Genomic DNA, 13959 nt, shown 5'->3' with positions numbered 1-13959 from the left:
TGTGGATGGATGTGTGTGTGTGTGGATGGATGTGTGTGTGTGTGGATGGATGTGTGTGTGTGTGGATGGATGTGTGTGTGTGGATGGATGTGTGTGTGTGTGGATGGATGTGTGTGTGTGTGTGGATGGATGTGTGTGTGTGTGGATGGATGTGTGTGTGTGTGTGGATGGATGTGTGTGTGTGTGTGGATGGATGTGTGTGTGTGTGGATGGATGTGTGTGTGTGTGTGGATGGATGTGTGTGTGTGTGTGGATGGATGTGTGTGTGTGTGTGGATGGATGTGTGTGTGTGTGGATGGATGTGTGTGTGTGTGGATGGATGTGTGTGTGTGTGTGGATGGATGTGTGTGTGTGGATGGATGTGTGTGTGTGGATGGATGTGTGTGTGTGTGTGGATGGATGTGTGTGTGTGTGTGGATGGATGTGTGTGTGTGGATGGATGTGTGTGTGTGTGTGGATGGATGTGTGTGTGTGTGTGGATGTGTGTGTGTGTGGATGGATGTGTGTGTGTGTGTGGATGGATGTGTGTGTGTGTGGATGGATGTGTGTGTGTGGATGGATGTGTGTGTGTGTGTGGATGGATGTGTGTGTGTGTGTGGATGTGTGTGTGTGGATGGATGGATGTGTGTGTGTGTGGATGGATGTGTGTGTGTGGATGGATGTGTGTGTGGATGGATGGATGTGTGTGTGTGGATGGATGTGTGTGTGGATGGATGTGTGTGTGTGGATGGATGTGTGTGTGTGGATGGATGTGTGTGTGTGTGGATGGATGTGTGTGGATGGATGTGTGTGTGGATGGATGTGTGTGTGTGGATGGATGTGTGTGTGTGTGTGGATGTGTGTGTGTGGATGGATGGATGTGTGTGGATGGATGTGTGTGTGTGTGTGGATGTGTGTGTGTGGATGTGTGTGTGTGGATGGATGTGTGTGTGTGTGGATGTGTGTGTGTGTGTGTGGATGGATGTGTGTGTGTGTGGATGGATGTGTGTGTGTGTGGATGGATGTGTGTGTGGATGGATGTGTGTGTGTGTGTGGATGTGTGTGTGTGGATGGATGTGTGTGTGTGTGGATGGATGTGTGTGTGTGTGTGGAGTGTGTGTGTGGATGGATGTGTGTGTGTGTGGATGGATGTGTGTGTGGATGGATGTGTGTGTGGATGGATGTGTGTGTGGATGGATGTGTGTGTGTGTGTGGAGTGTGTGTGTGGATGGATGTGTGTGTGTGTGGATGGATGTGTGTGTGGATGGATGTGTGTGTGGATGGATGTGTGTGTGTGTGTGGAGTGTGTGTGTGGATGGATGTGTGTGTGTGTGGATGGATGTGTGTGTGGATGGATGTGTGTGTGTGTGGATGTGTGTGTGTGTGTGTGGATGGATGTGTGTGTGTGTGGATGGATGTGTGTGTGTGTGGATGGATGTGTGTGTGGATGGATGTGTGTGTGTGTGGATGTGTGTGTGTGTGTGTGGATGGATGTGTGTGTGTGTGGATGTGTGTGTGTGTGTGTGGATGGATGTGTGTGTGTGGATGGATGTGTGTGTGTGTGGCTGTGTGTGTGGCTGTGTGTGTGGATGGATGTGTGTGTGTGTGGCTGTGTGTGTGGCTGTGTGTGTGGATGGATGTGTGTGTGTGTGGCTGTGTGTGTGGCTGTGTGTGTGGATGGATGTGTGTGTGGATGGATGTGTGTGTGTGTGGCTGTGTGTGTGGCTGTGTGTGTGGCTGTGTGTGTGGATGGATGTGTGTGTGGATGGATGGATGTGTGTGTGTGTGGCTGTGTGTGTGGATGGATGTATTTATGTGTGTGTGGATGGATGTGTGGGTGTGTATGTTTATGTGGATGGATGTGTGTCTGGGGGTGTGTGTGTGGATGGATGTGTGTGTTTGTGTGTGGATGTGTGTGTGAATGCATGTGTGTGTGTGGGTGTGTGTGTGCACGCGTATGTGTGCACTTGTATGTGTCTGTATGGGTGTGTGCGTGTGGGTGGGTGTGTGTGTATGTGTGCGTGTGTGTGTGTTTGTGTGTGTGTGGATATGTATGTGTGTGTGCATGTATGTGTGTGTGCGGGTATGTATGGATGTGTGTGTGTGTATGTGTGTATGTGTTTGTGTTTGTGTGTGTGGATGTCACATTGTATGCTTTCACTGGGTAAGGCTCTGCTCTGGGAACATGCATTTCTAAAATTGACCCTTTACTGACACTTGAAGACTGGCCACTGGGTGAGGTCAGAGAGGTCCTGGTGGAACTGTGCCCCAGCATGAGTTGGAGTTTAGAAAAAATAGAGATTAAGGAGGTAATGTACTATTCCCCCTGAGCTCTTATCCATTAATGCACTGCATGTGACACCTATAACCTTGGTAAAATAGGATGATCAAACTAAAACTGGAGTGGATTCATTTTTACAGATGTAACACGTACCCAACTTTATCTGTTTAATGCAACTCTTTACATGATACTGTCTGTTAAAATGTCTCTCATGGGGCCAATAAATCCTGTGGTACGAACAGATTATATATTTACATAACAATAGAATGTAGGTTTTGAACTGACAAATTAAAGAGAGGCTGGGTAATTGAAGGAAGAACTAGTTGGTGGTAATTTGAACTTTGGGCGATGCTGTAAAATGGGTGATATCGGATCAGTCGCCCGTTATACATCTCCCCCCATTTTCATTTCCATTGGGGTGGCTGATCTGATGCCACCCGTTTTACACTATCAGCCAAAGTCAAATTTACCCCCGCTGTGTTTAACAATCTTTCAGCATATCCTCAACTTGGTCTAAAGCCCATGATGTTCACTATAGAATCTATATACTGGCCGTAGTACTTGCTGCTGGATTATTTCCCAATAAACCTGTAGTAATGATGCTCCTATCATTAAAATTCAATACATTAATAAAAAAAGTAATTGGAAATCATTTTTGTTTGATGACAGAGGAAAGCCAGGTGCACATTGTGCCATTTTTGTCATGGTGATGTCACTTAAAAGTGAGATAATGATGTATTCTCATGGTTTAAATCATTGTGCTGTATGTTTTGCTCTCTCTGCTCTTGAAGGCTATTGTAGATTTCTATGGGCACTAACAGCTCCCCAGTACCTCATCCAAGTGACCTTTCTTCATGCGTGACTGTTGTTTGATTGGGGCAAGTACGGGTGGGGGGTGCATCATAGCTGAGTGTGATCCTGTTCCACTTTATGTCCACGTGTGTGCCTATATACTATATACAGATACATTACACACACACACGCACACACAGAGCATATAGTGTATCAAAATATCTACAAAGATTTTCCACAATTGTAGCTGACATTCCTCTATGTGAGTGATTTTGAAACATTAATCTGTCACAAACATGCCAATATGAATTCACCGTTGACTCTGAAAAACAAGAACTATATCTATATATTAAAAATCTTGCATGTGGCACACATATCCTCTCTGCAAGCATGTAATGCTATTTATGTCAATATTTACAATGAAAACTACCCATTTATAACAGGAAAAACCCTATCTAACTATATCAATATTTCATAATGGGAAAACCACATGTAAACATTTTGCTGTCACAGTTCGTTGCTAAGCCAATCAAAAATTGGAATGGAACCCTTTACTGCCAAGTCTTGGCCTCGTTTTTGATGTGCTGGTATTTCTTGGTGGTGGGGGTGGGGGGGTTTCTCTTGTCCGCCCCTTTGCAGCTGAAATCAGACTCGGAGGCGGAACTGGCAGTTGATGCATCCGGTAGAAGTCGCAGCACAGACTGTTTTAAGCTATGCAAGCTACAAAAAATGATCACGGCCACTAATTTGTGATGATTAAATAAGTGAAATTGGGACTCATTACAAAGTATTATGATGGTATTATCTGGTTTAAGTTATGTAATTATCTTTACATTTTTGTGGAAATTGTAAATCAACGGCAGTAATTATTATTATTATATGTTTGTTTATGTACATAATTGTCCCCAGAATTTGTGGAGGGGGGCACCTCATGGCATGCCCTGTTAGTTAGACTTATTCCAGCACCCTTCAGATCAAAGATTTTTTGTCCACAAAGTTGCTGGAAATGCGAGCTGATAACGGCAAGGGCAACAGGGGGATCTGGGACCTTGGTGAACAACTGGGCAAACAGTGTATCTCCTTAACCAATGAGATTAAAGGATTGAGAAATAAACAGAGGAAGGAATGAGAAGGAGGGTGAATTAGAGGGGGTGAATTCAATGTCAAATCAGGTACAAAAAGAGAAATAAAGAGAAGGAAAGAAAGATTGGATTAAGAGAGAGAGAGAAAAAAAGACAGAAAGGAAAAGTAAGAAAAAGAAAAATTTTAAATTTGACATTTTTAAAATTTCCAACAACAATTCACAACCTTTCTCTGCAAGAGGTTGACTGGCAGTCATTAACAATTATCAGATCGTTAAAAGGGTACTTGCACTATTAACTACTTGACTTAACTTACTGTGGCGAGTTTAATGGGCAAATGTAGCAACTTCATGACAATCACAGGAAGGTTAAGAGTGAGATGTCGTTTTTGTGAAGCTAACGGTGGAGTGGTGCAAATGGGCCAGCAACTTGTGGCGATTCGCAATCCATGGGGCATCTCTTCCTCGCCACAAGTTGCCGGCCCATTTGCACATTAGTAACGGTGTGCGTCGTTCACACGCCGTTATTTTTTCAACAAATTCTGGGCCAATGAGTTTTCAAAAGTCCATGATCCGGAGGAAGATGGTAGAGAAGGTGCTCCAGGTGACACATTAGTAGTTGGTGCCTAGAAGTGTTAAGAACAGGTTTGGAGTAATGTAGTTCTAGCACTGTTTGGAGGATTGTCCAATTGTGTGGGAGCAGTGGGATGGGTTTGTAGGGTGTGGCAGGAGTTGACGTTTTTGGGGTGTGGGAATATTGTGGAAGAAGAGGAAAATCTGGGTGTCGGAGTAGTGGGAGGAGATCTCTTAGACGTAGGAGTACAGGGAATGTTGTGTTGGGAATGTCAAACTGATGGGAGGAGGGTGCTGTGGTGTATCAGTGATACGGTGTGGGAGTATTGGATGGTGGTAGGAGGGTGTAGGACCATTGGCGAGGGGAAGTGCTGGGTGTGGAAGTACTGGGAAGGACATTCCAGTGGCGACAGCAATTGAGAGAAGCACCACATTTGCATTTCTGGCCGTGTACTGGGAACGAGCTATAATTTCTTCTTTTACTGTCTTAGTAAAAACGCAGTAAGGGCTATAAAGAACTTAAAGCTGGTTGCCAGGTCAAGGCCTGGATTACAGAAAAAGGGTTTTTGTCAGGGACAAGTCAGAAATGGGGAATAGGGGTAAAGTCACAGATGTTTGAAGTAGAGCTAGAACTGGCAAAAGGTACCTGGACCTGCACCTAAAGTGCTGTAAGCTGCAGGGCTACGGACCGGGTGCTGGAAGGTGGGATTAGAATGGGCACCTGGTTGTTCTTTGAGCCAGCGCGGACACAATGGGCAGAATGGCCCTCTTTGTGCTGTATCTTTTCTATGGTTCTATGGTTCTAGGTATCAAGGGAATGAGTGTGGGAAAGCAAAGGCTCTCGGGACAGGGTTGGAAAGAGCTGGCAGGCGTGAATTGAGAGCTCCTGCACTTTTTTATGATAGTAACGGCAGAAAACACTTAAACAACTTCAAGCCAATTTCCAGTCATAGTCAGGAACATGGCTTTTGGTCTGTGTGACATACTAGCAAATTCCCTGTGACGTTGCTCATGGTGAGGCGGGGGAAGGTTTAGCACACAATGTGTGACAAGGTTCAAGGAAGTGGGCTGACTATTGGGCCAGTTTGGAGCAGGTCGGGCAGCACAGAAAAGGGAGAGGAGAAAAGGCTATCTTGAGAATGGAGAGGAGGGAAAGGATGAGCTCAGGACAGTGGACTAGATAGGGAGATGCAACAAGGGGAACCATCAGGTGACACGCCCAATTTTAGCAGGCCTGATGTAGGTGGAGCTGTGGAAAATATTGATGTCTGCCTTGGAGATGGAGCTGGCTGGACTTATTGGGAGATAGTTTAATGCGTAGGTAAACATGTAACCATAGCAGGCAGGAGTTACAGACTGGGTGATGGAAATAGTGTGCTGGAAAAGTGTACTGGAAGCAAGTGTAACACAGGAAGTGAATACTTTATACAAGACTTTTTATATATTACTAGCAAATTCCCTGTGACGTTGCTCATGGTGAGGCGGGGGAAGGTTTAGCACACAATGTGTTATCATATTTCTGATAACTGAATAAATCAAATTCTGTTTTTATTGCATAGTATTTTGACATTTTTTTCAGTATTTTGGAATTGAATTTTGACTGTTTATTTCTTTATGAAAACTGTAAAGGTTCTTGATTATTCTTTTAATCATAAATAAATGGTCTTTATTTTATATCAAGTCCCAGCCTTGGCTCAGTGGTAGCACTCTTGCCTCTGAGTCAGAAGGTCGTCAGAAAGTTTAAGCCCCATTCCAGAGACTTGAGCACATAACCTCAGCGCAGTACTGAAGGAGTGCTGCACTGTCGGAGGTGCCATCTTTTGGATGAGACATTAAACCAAGGCCCTTTCTGCCCACTCGGGTAGACGTAAAAGATCCCATGGCATTATTTGAAGAGCAGAAGAGTTCTCCCGGGGCCCTGGCCAATATTTATCCTTCTTCTGACATCACTAAAACAGATTATCTGGTCATGTATCTCATTGCTGTTTCTACTTAAATTGGTAGTTGTGTGTCCCTACTTTACAAGTGACTACATTCCAAAAGTACTTCATTGGCTTTCCTTTCCTTTCCTATCCTAATCTATATCCTACCCTATAGCTTATCCTATATCCTGTCCTACATCCTATCCTATACCCTTTCCTATATTCTATCCTATATTGCATCCTATCCTATCCTATATCCTATCCTATCCTATATTGTATCCTATCTTATATCCTATCCTATATTGTATCCTATCCTATATCCTATCCTTTACCCTATCCTATCCTATATTCTATCCTATACCCTATCCTATCCTATATCCTATCCTATACTATATTCTATCCTATATTCTATCCTATCCTATATCCTAGCCTATCCTATATTCTATCCTATCCTATATCCTAGCCTATCCTATATTCTATCCTATCCTATATCCTAGCCTATCCTATATTCTATCCTATCCTATATCCTAGCCTATCCTATATTCTATCCTATCCTATATTCTATCCTATCCTATATCCTAGCCTATCCTATATTCTATCCTATCCTATATCCTATCCTATCCTATATTCTATCCTATCCTATATCCTATCCTATCCTATATTCTATCCTATCCTATACTCTATCCTATTCTATATCCAATCCTATTCCATATACGAATTGATCTCCATGTGTTGCACATGGGGTCAAAACCAAGTGTAGCCTTCAGGTGAAGCAGGGTTAGAGGGCAGGGGATAATTGGACCAGAGCACGCAGATGTAGTTCAGTCCTATCCTGTGACTTTACGTTATAAATGTAGATAGGAAAAATTGACAGGAAGTTTGTGCAGATGTAAGATTTTTAGCATATTATTAGTCAATCTCCTGTCGAATTGTCACGGAGGCCGGAACTTCCAACTTCAGCGGGGATGTAAAACAGGCGACATCGGAACAGCTGTCTGTTATACGTCCCACACGATTTCCCTTTCCATTGCAGTTGATGTAAAAGAAAATAGGGCAGAGTATATAACAGGCAGCCAATCCGATACTGCCTGTTTTATGCCCCTGACGAAGTTGAATGTTCTGCCCAGGGAGTGAGAACTGAATTTAATTTTTAAGGGAAGTGGGGTAAGAGGCTGGGGGATCATTGGACCTGGGTGTGCAGTTGTAATTCAGTCCCCATTTTAAAGTTATAAGCTGGGATCATTCTCTTCGAGACGGAGTTTTGATGGGGCAGAGACCAAGGACTACTACACTGGGAGCTAGATCGGTGGGGGAAGAGGCATTCACAAGGCCTACCCCCCTCCATTGGGAGTACCTAGAACCATGACCACCCCTTCCTGAGGCTTACCACCACTTCCCACAAGGCAGAGAGCAGTGCTAAGTGGGGCGGATGGGAGGGAAATAACTCCTGGTACCCATGCCTTGATCCCACTGGTAGTCATGATGTGGAGATGCCGGTGATGGACTGGGGTTGACAATTGTAAACAATTTTACAACACCAAGTTATAGTCCAGCAATTTTATTTTAAATTCACAAGCTTTCGGAGGCTTCCTCCTTCCTCATTTCGAGGTTTTCATTTTCACATCGTTCACCTGAGGAAGGAGGAAGCCTCCGAAAGCTTGTGAATTTAAAATAAAATTGCTGGACTATAACTTGGTGTTGTAAAATTGTTTACAATTGATCCCACTGTCATTTGAATTGGCAGGCAGGGATGGAGCCTCCTGATCCTAGCAGGTGAAAATCACTGACTGCATTGTCCATCATTCATGTTGGGAGTGCCTCTGAGTTTGGTTACCACATGGCTGTAGGTGGGTGAGATTGAGGTGGAAGGGCCTGGAACATCCCCTCTGGTCTCATTTCACAGCTATACTGAGCATTCATCCATTGTGGTCAACCCCGTGGCAACATAGAGGGGTGAAGACCTGACATAACCTGACTGAGCATTCCCCAGGTGCTGCGAAGAAGAAGATTGGCCCTGGGGTTTTTACATTGTGACGTGTTGGTATGTGAAAAGATTGACGCAGGAAGTAAGGTTAATGTGTACAGGAAGTGCATGCCATACTCGAGATTTTTAATAACATCTAGAAAGACTATGGATAAATGTAATGATAACATGTCACATACACATCTACAAGTACCTGCTGGGGTGAGCGCACACTATTCCTCGGAATCAACATGGAATGAAATCAGCACTGGGAAGTTATGAAGTCTATGACAGGGTTAGCTGGCACTGGAGAGCCCTAATTATGCAAACTTCAAATCTTCAAAAGGCCAATGGTAGACGCCACAGAGCAAAATCCTTTGGAGACATGTTGCAGGCCTGTAACATCAGTACAAACTAACTTGTACTACCACTATTTCTAGCTGTATAACGTGTTGTAGACGATTACATCTCAAATAATTTGAGCTACGGGTTGTCTCTTGGGCAAAATGCTGTATCGTGTTGGATTTGATTTCTAGCTGTGCCAAACTGTCGGACAAGTACATTATACAGTACTGCGTTCTTCATGCCCACTCAAGCAGTTAAGGTGCAGATGGATATATTTTAGATATAAGGAATACCCTGATATCCATTCTTTCCTTCCAGGGCATGCACATTTAAAGTGTAAACAAATCAGGTTGGCTTGCACTTTAACCACACGATGCCTTTAATAAATGCAGTAATATTTTAAATCGTCTCTATTTTTAATTTATAATGATTCATTTGAGAGTCTTGTGTTCTGGCCGACAGCCAACAACCTTTGCTGAATATACTCAGCAGCAGTTGCCCAAGGGTGCCTTCCTGTCTCTGTAATATAAATATGATATAGGCCTGTGATTTTGAGTATCATATTTTCGGAGTTGCTGCTCAGATCCTGTGAAACCGAACATAATCCTTAGGCAGGAAAGGCATTTAAAAGTTATAGCATCAGCCCTCCCATTTGGAGCCATTTAGCTAAATTAAGGAATGCATGATGTCATGACCTACAGCGTTGAACTTATTAGTGTCAGTCTACGTAAAGAAAGAAAAAGCAAGGACCATTCCTGCAGTGTAAATTCTACTATTTAGCATAATTAAAGGAAAATGGCAATCAGACTGACTTCACCTGTAAACAATTTTACAACACCAAGTTATAGTCCAGCAATTTTATTTTAAATTCACAAGCTTTCGGAGATTTTCTCCTTCCTCAGGTAAATGTTTTTACCTGAGGAAGGAGAAAACATTTACCTGAGGAAACATTTACCTGAGGAAGGAGAAAATCTCCGAAAGCTTGTGAATTTAAAATAAAATTGCTGGACTATAACTTGGTGTTGTAAAATTGTTTACAATTGTCAACCCCAGTCCATCACCGGCATCTCCACATCATGACTTCACCTGGGGCCTGCTTTTCACAATGTTTCCTTTCTGTCAATACATTTTCACCAAATCCCTTCAGGTGAGGATAGACCAGAGAGCTCTCCTGAAGCCGAGCTGTAACCTGATACTTCCTTCCTGTAGGATTAGGATCACACTGTCAATATCATGTCAATGCGAAATGGAAACGGTGGTGTTTACAAAATTAACAAATGGATTTCAAGTTAAATGCTGGCCAATTTGTGCAACAGATTTTTTGAGCAATGACCAGGCTCAAGGGATTAGTGCAGGTAATCATACTGGCCATGTTTTCCTATCGGGACTATAGAGTCCACTTGTCACTTCAATAACCCCTTTCTTTCTTACTTCTGGAGAAGATTTGTAAGCAAATTTGAATCAGGTGCTAGTTTAGAAGCGAATTGCGAGTAACATAACCTTTAATAAACAGTGGGCCTATTTTCATTCTGCATGCAGAAGTTTTTAAAAGGTTAGGATTTCTAGTTTATTCAAATAAGATTATTTATTTTCAAAAAACTCCAGATACGTGCCTCGTTAGCTGACCTCAGCTGAGGTGGAAATAAGAGCACTGCAAATAGTTTCAGCACCAATGAGTTAGGGATGGGAAAAGTCAGCTAGGGTTTTCGATTGTCATCTATCTCCAGTACTCTCTGCTGGAAAGCGCATGTGTGGGTGTTAGGCTGGGACAGGGCTAGACTAGGCTGTGCAATCCTCCTTATGGACAATAGTGTGCCAACACTTACTGTGAAGAGTATTTAATTGGAGGTGATACTGGGTGGTGTCTGATGCCTGTGGGATTCTACCGTAGTGTGAATCAGCATCTTAAGGAGAGAAGGGATGGAAAAAATCCGTGTATTCACCTCTTCAATCTCCTCTTCTGCATTACTGAATAATTTAAAAATGACATTTATCTTTATTATTTCTTAGGACAGGTGCTATAAATTGCTAACACAATTCAGTACTCAAAGGGTTAAAATGCATTTATGGTTGCACTGTTAAACTAAGTTCTGTATCATTTAGGAAGTTTAAACATTAAAACCACAAGGCTGTTTAATCATCTCTATAAACCAGTGTTCAACTTCATGAGACAAGCATGCGTTTTATTTGATTTATTCCAGTAATTAGTATTTGTCTAATTCCTGTCCTTCTAATGATACTATCTGGCTTAATTTAAGAAGAAAAATGGGCAACATTTTTCTTTCCAAAAGACAGCCTTGTGCTTCCCAAATAACTTTTGATCGCAATCTTCAAAATACCAATTCTGAATAATGAGCCCCTCAGCTGCCAAGTACGTTTGTCCTGACAGCATTTCTTGTCTTAGAATGTGTTAAGGCATGATTCCTCCGGCTGGGATTCAGTGTTGCTACAGTTGAACTTTTCTTGACATTTGCATTAGCACGTAATGTGTCAGAGTTAAAGCACTTTTACTCTTCTTCGCATACCTCAGCCATCCCTCGGATGTTGGTCGCTTATATCAGTGTTTTGTACTTTAAACAAATGCTACGCAGCCATGACTGACTGACTACTTCATGCCTATTAAAGGTAAATTCAACATTTTTCAAAGACTTGTAGACAAATGGTATCTGGGAGGTGTCAAGAGGTCCAAGGTTGTGCTCTATCACAAAACAGCATTTCCACCGTATTTACTTGCTTTGTGTACATGCGGTCATGTAATGCTTTTTTGATGTTGTGACTCATTTAATATAATAAAAATAGTCAGCATGGATTTCTAAAAAGGTCATGTTTAACCAACCGTATTGAATTCTTTGAAGAAATAACAGAGAGTAGACAAGGGAAATGCAGTGGATGTGGTAAACATGGACATTCAGAAGGTCTTCAATAAGGAGCCAAATAAGAGGCTGCTGACAGAGGTCAGGGTATGTGGAGTCAGGAGGCAGGTAACAGAATGGATTGAAACCTGGCTCGCAAACAGAAAACAGAGGGCAGGAGTTAAGGGAAGTTTCCCACATTGGCATAGAATGGGAAGTGGTGACCTGCAGGGACCTGTGCTGGGACAACCATTGATCACTACATACATAAGTGATTTGGGCTCAGGAATTGGAGGTATGGGGGAGAATTTTAAACCCTGTCTAATGGAAACTGGGCTGTGAGAGCAATTAAAATGGAATGGGCAACCTGCCAATCGAGACTAGCCACCCTGATCCTGCCGATTGCAATTTTAAATTGCCGGCGCCAAGGTCACCCACCTGAAGTCATCTAGGTTCTTGTTTAAATATGCAGATCAAGTCCTAATGATGTCATCGGGGCCTGACTGCAATATCAACTCCAGGCCTGCAGGGGAAACAAGCCCTTGCGATTTCCCTGCCAGGCCAAACAGGAGTGCTCTCCGGGCCCACAAGGAAACCTTGGGCCTCCCCTATGCTGAGCCTCCCTCTCCCTCCTCCAACCACGATTGCCTCCGGACCCTCTCCCGGCCACTTATATTATGCCTCAACGTCGACCTTCTGCTGCCACTCCGGGATGGGCCGACTGTATTCCCACCCTGGAGTTAAAATCAAATTCATGGTGTTGAAATTTTCAGTTGATACCCACACTGGGGGTAAAGCTAATAATGTGGAAGATTGGACCAAAATACAGGAAGACACAATTGGGCTGGGAGAATGCCAAATTAAATTCAATATGGTGAAGTGTTAGGAGGTTAATTTTGGTAGGAGGAATAAGGAAGGCCACTTATTCCTTGGAAGATAAGAAACTAAATGGGGTAGAGGAGCAAAGAGACCTCGGAATATAGATTCATAAATTGCTAATATGTAAGTAGCAACACAATTGATAAGGCCGTAAAGAGTGCAAGCAAAGTGCTAGGGTTCATTTCGAGAGGAATAGAATACAAAAGCAGGGAGGTAATATTAAATTTATATAGAACCTTGGCGAGACCACACTTGGAGTGCGCAGTTCTAGTCAACATTCTATAAAAAAGCCATAGGAACACTGGAGAAACTGCAGAAAAGATTTACAAGGATGTTACTCACCTCCTGACACCCCAAAGCCTTTCCACCATCTCCAAGGCACAAGTCAGGAGTGTGATGGAATACTCTCCACTTGCCTGGATGAGTGCAGCTCCAACAACACTCAAGAAGCTCGACACCATTCAGGACAAAGCAGCCCGCTTGATTGGCACCCCATCCACCACCCTAAACATTCACTCCCTTCATCACTGGCGTACAGTGGCTGCAGTGTGTACCATCCACAGGATGCACTGCAGCAACTCGCCAAGGCTTCTTCGAGAGCACCTCTCAAACCCACGACCTCTACCACCTAGAAGGACAAGAGCAGCAGGTACATGGGAACAACACCAACTGCACGTTCCCCTCCAACTCACACACCATCCCGACTTGGAAATATATCGCCGTTCCTTCATCGTCGCTGGGTCAAAATCCTGGAACTCCCTACCTAACATCACTGTGGGAGAACCTTCACCACACGGACTGCAGCGGTTCAAGAAGGCGGCTCACCACCACCTTCTCAAGGGCAATTAGGGATGGGCAATAAATGCTGGCCTCGCCAGCGACGCTCACATCCTATGAACGAATAAAAAAAAAACTAGAATTGAGAGGTTGGAACTATCGGGAAATATTGAACAGTCTGGGGCTCTTTTCTCTGGAAAAGAGAAAACTAAGAGGACACCTGTTAGAGAACTTTAAAATTATGAAGGTGTTCGATATGGTGAACATGGAGAAACTGTTTCCACATGTGGGTGAGTCCAGACCAAGGGGGTATAAACAAGGGGATAGCCACTGACAGATCAAATGAAGAATTTGGGAGGAATTTCTTTACACAGAGAGTGGTGAGAATGTGGAACCCACTGCCACATGGAGTGGTTTGAAGCAGAAGCATTGACACATTTAAGGGGATGCTTGACGCATACGGGAGGGAGAAGGGAATAGAGGGATATGGGGGCTGGGTGGGATGAGGTAAGTAG

Source organism: Heptranchias perlo, chromosome 8 (assembly GCF_035084215.1).
Source record: "Heptranchias perlo isolate sHepPer1 chromosome 8, sHepPer1.hap1, whole genome shotgun sequence".
Lineage (NCBI taxonomy): Eukaryota > Metazoa > Chordata > Chondrichthyes > Hexanchiformes > Hexanchidae > Heptranchias > Heptranchias perlo.
Note: the sequence above shows the minus strand (reverse complement) of the source record.